At 39.1% G+C, this 4,682-nt stretch overlaps 1 long non-coding RNA gene across 4 annotated transcripts in view; it reads left to right on the top strand.

The window, feature by feature from the left end:
• Positions 1-224: 224 nt before the first annotated feature.
• LOC109973242 (uncharacterized) overlaps positions 225-4,682 on the top strand; it is a 6,485-nt gene continuing 2,027 nt past the window's right edge. The window contains exons 1-7 of one of the 4 annotated variants that reach the window (XR_002276792.1): positions 225-381; positions 752-900; positions 1,734-1,926; positions 2,676-2,822; positions 3,166-3,247; positions 3,793-3,882; positions 4,042-4,106. This is a non-coding gene — a long non-coding RNA (uncharacterized LOC109973242). The remainder of the gene's footprint in view (positions 382-751; positions 901-1,733; positions 1,927-2,675; positions 2,823-3,165; positions 3,248-3,792; positions 3,883-4,041; positions 4,107-4,682) is intronic. The other 3 variants (XR_002276791.1, XR_002276790.1, XR_002276789.1) reach the window with 3 other exon arrangements.

The raw sequence follows: 4,682 nt of genomic DNA, 5'->3' as shown, positions 1-4,682 counted from the left end.
ATATATGCCAATTGGTTTCACACCCCCAGGCCATCATGGGAGTAGAGTATGTTTTTGTCAGATTTTAGAGCATTTTTTGATGAGAATTTTTCTATTTTAGAGTTCTTCTCTTTCTTAGCATATGCTCTGAAAACTATATCCATTTTTCCAAAGTGTGGCAAATGAGATACACAATAATTATAGGCATTTCTGAGTTTACTCATAATTATGACCAAGGCATATCTTGCACAATGTCCTCATGTTCAGTTTAGGACTACACAAGTTTTCTTAATAAAGACATAGCCTTGCAATCATCTAATCACCTGTGATGTGTTTCATGTAGGTTTCTGAAAACATTACTATTAGAAGGGAATCCTGTTTCAGAACTTCCACCAAAGTTGGGTGAGTTGCATTCAGTCACCTATATCAGTGAACAATGTCTCGGTTCTTTGAAGTAACAAGCTCACTTTCTGTTTCATCAGTTCAGTAAGTCTTACTTACTTGTCTTCAACAAATTTACATCTAGATTACATGCAATGAATAACTAGTGATTAATATAGATTGTATATGTTCATTACTAATATAAAAGGCATACACTATTGGTTAAAATGTTTTTTGCACTGTTGCTTGCATTAAATTAATGTAAAAGTCGGGGAATGTACAGTCTAAGCTTCCTTCGCTGTAATTTAATCTGGATAAGATCTAACTAAATGGCAGAATGTAAGCAGTAAACATAGTTTAAAAGGATTCATTGTTTGCCTGTTTTTCCTAGGAAATGTGATTACCCTCAGAGGCCTGAACCTAAGGAGCTGCCCCATCATTTTCCCTCCACAAGACACTGTGCACAAGGGGCTCCAGAGCATCCTCCAGTACTTGAGAAATGCTATGGCTAAACGACCAGCGTAAGGAAGACCATTCCAGGTAAATCAAAGGCACCTTAACTCTGAACAGCACAGGAGCAAGGTGTTTAGTGTACACTTGCATCCTAGCCATCTGCTCTTCTTGTCAAAGGTAGGATGGCTGGCCACAAAAATAGCTCATTGCCCTGGTACAACTTCACTGGTGTGGCATCTGTTACCTTGGAGACAGTGCGTGCTACTCAGCAGACTGTTTTTATCCCCCGTTCCAGCTCTGTAATATTTTTAGCCAAATGAAATGATCAATAACCGGTGGGCTCAATACAGGAGCTCTCTGTCACTAAGCACTGTCTGGAGGTGCTCAAGACAGCCCTCCTCAGGAGACACTGCTGCTGCACAGTGAGCAGAGCCAAACCCTTCAATCAAACAATTCATCTCCCTGCCTACAAGGTTATTAACAAAGGCAAAGCTCTGATCTCTAGGGGGTATTCTCTTTTCATTTAATTGGCTCAGATATGTTCAGCAGAATTGAATAAACACAATTCATTTATGTCCATGCTACATTGTCATCAACCTTTTTCAGCTCTGATGTGGGTAAAAGTTACATTGAGCCACAAATGTTTTTTAATCAACTCAAAACGCGCTGATCACATTTTCTAGAGTCCTCATAAATGTTAGAAAGGAATGTTTTATCTGCTTGGTTATGTGAATTTGCTTTAAAATGCTGATAAATCTTTGCTGCGGTTGGAAAGGAACTCTGGATTCTACCAACAATTCATGATAGTAAGCCAGTCATCATGATGTACTTTCTCTGGAGCTGTAGACAACGATATTGTTGCCAGTATTGGCTGCGCCCACATCATACTAGTATGATGTCGACATGTTGATGCTCATTAGTAGAGCTGCCAGTGGTGGAGAAGCTCCAGCTGTCAGAGCTGACAGGGTCCAGTATGGAGGAGCAGGATGTGTCAGGCGATGAGGATGAGCTGCAGAGGTTCAAGGAACTGAAGCACAAGATGATTCTACTGGACAAAACTGAGCTGGACTCAACAGCCCAGGGCAAGTCACATCTTCTTCCTCTTACCAAAAGGTAAGTAAACTAAAGTTACATCAGAATAAGAGAGTGAAAAGATCAGTGAAAAGCCTCTTCGTCTGTTAAAGAAATAGTACACATTTTGGGATACATGCTTATATATTTTCTTTCCAAGAATTAGTGGAGAAGACTGGCCCTTCTTATACAATATGACACTTCAGCCAGGAGACACAGTTTCAGAGTTTCTGGTAGGCAGACTTACCATGACTGTCAGACAATGTTAGGCTAGCTATGCTAAGCTACGCTAACCAGCTGTTGGCTCTAACTTCATATTTAATGGACAAACATGGGAGTGGTATTGATTTTCCCATCTCACTCTCTGCCACAAAATGAAGTTTATTTTCCAAAATGTCAAACAGTTCCTTTAAAATAAAGGTCTAGGCCAGATACAGGTACAGTATGAGCTCTGCATGTAAAATATTTTCACTGGGTTCTGAAATATCAAAACAGTGTTTGCTCTTGCTTTTGTTCTGTATCCGGGCAGCAACTATGTGGTGGACATACAGTGTATCTGTTCAGATATATTGTGCAATGCGGTGAATTAATTATTGGTCACCTAATAGTAGGACAGAAGAGGTGAGTGTGTTCTGTTTCAGTAGATAACTTTAGTGCTGAGGTATGGCATTTAATGACATTCTCTGCAGAGGAGACCATATATGATAAAAATCTCCCAGGCTGTCTCCAATGGGACTCAGAGCTCAGGAGTGCAATAAAAATAAACCAGTTTGTTTTTATTTCATTATCAGAAGAAATTCAACTATCAAGGCTGGCATAATTCCAGAGCTTCCTGGGTTTGACCCTCAGCATTGGAAGAGGCCAGAAGAGAGAAGACAAGCTGCATTGGAAGAGGCCAGAAGAGAAACAGACAGTTCTGGAGCAGAGGAGAAAGTAAGGTGATTCTTGCTTTAAGACTCTAAGTTCAATATAGTATTGTGTGTACCCCACTGTCTGTCCTGCGACATGTTTACCACTGAGTTAAGTTGGATGAATTATGTGGAATATATAGGCAAAATAATACAGCAGGTAAGACAGAAAGTTGTTTCATAAACCAGAGCTACCTTGTATCTATTTGACATTTACCCAGAGACAATAAGGGGTTAATATGTCCACTATATAAAGACAGGAGGAACAATCACTGTTTGCAGACCCCTTTGCAATAATGTAAAACACAACTGCCCAGTACCCATTTTCTTTGACATAGATGTGCAACAGTGACATTATCTGGCTCTCTCATAGAAACCAAGCGGCTCTTCAGAAGTGCCGTACACAAGTCAAGTTCAAGCACAAGCTGAAGAATAAAAGACAAAGAAAGCAAGAGGTACATTATAGTATGTGTAATAGATCACCTGAATGTCCACCTGGCAGCCACAAGGCAGTAGAGCACTGTGTTTGTCACAATGGGTAGAGGACTAAAACAAACACAGTATGCGGTTACTGCAAGATAGATATTTTTTATGGTAGTGAACTGGTTTTCAGGTAGTACCACAACCAATGTCACTGTTAGTGACTAGGCCGGTGCTGGTGCAGGTAGCAGCAATATATGGTAGTTCCTGTGATGGAGCTCTTGGCATCAGTGATAAAATAGCAGCAACACATGGTATGCTGATGTGGCATGGATATACTGTAGACATGAGTTAACTGAAGACTAGCTCACAATGCTGTTGGAAAACGGTGACATCAATGTAAATATTCACTGAGAGATAATGAATTAAAACCAACCCCATTTGGGCAATTTGACATAGTGAGGTTGTTCTGTTGTAGCTGTGCAACTATAGCTGTAGGCTGTATTGCCACAGTTGTATCATCTGCACTCTATAACAAAATACTAATGCACATGATGATAAAAAAAACTCTCTCTTACAGGAAGCAGAAACAGATTTGAAACCTGGTGTGCAGAACAACAGTCACACCGTTCATACATCCACCATGTCCAACAGAGTGTGAGGAGAACAGGTACTGTAAATTGGAACTATGGATGACCAAAATTCTTACACTCCCTACTATAAATCAAAAAGTAGTGCACATTCACAACAACCTGAATAAGTATTACAATCAGATTCAAGCCTGCTGCACTGATCTGGGATGCTTTTTTTGTTGTTTTGTTTTTTTTAGTTTTTAAGGCAAGTATGCATCCATCTCCATCTTCGTGAAGAGTATTGATTTCTTAAGGGAACTCAGTAAGGCATTTATACTTATCTTATCAATTTACTTCATGAAAATCCTATTGTACATGCTCCATGTGATTTAAGCATCTACCAAAAGGCATTTTGCATGGTTTACAATTAGGAGCCTTGCTGAAGCAGTTGGAAAGCTAGAGACACCTAGTGGACAAAGAAAGACTGTACACCCAACATAGAGCATCATCTGCTTCTTTTGTTCTTCTTAAACATTGCCTGAAAAAAAAACAAAAAAAAAAAACAAACAAACAGATAAAACAGGATTCAGTAGCACACCTTAGCATTTTATGTATTCACTGATGTAAAAAAATCTTAACTGAGGAGAAAACATACAGTGGGTACGGAAAGTATTCAGACCCCCTTAAATTTTTCACTCTGTTATATTGCAGCCATATGCTAAAATCAATTAAGTTCATTTTTTCCTCATTAATGTACACACAGCACCCCATATTGACAGAAAAACACAGAATTTTTGACATTTTTGCAGATTTATTAAAAAAGAAAAACTGAAATATCACATGGTCATAAGTATTCAGCCCCTTTGCTGTGACACTCATATATTTAACTTAGGTGCTG

This window comes from Monopterus albus, unplaced genomic scaffold (genome assembly GCF_001952655.1).
Source record: "Monopterus albus unplaced genomic scaffold, M_albus_1.0 scaffold286.1, whole genome shotgun sequence".
Taxonomy (NCBI): domain Eukaryota; kingdom Metazoa; phylum Chordata; class Actinopteri; order Synbranchiformes; family Synbranchidae; genus Monopterus; species Monopterus albus.
This window is presented reverse-complemented; position numbering and strand designations above follow the sequence as displayed.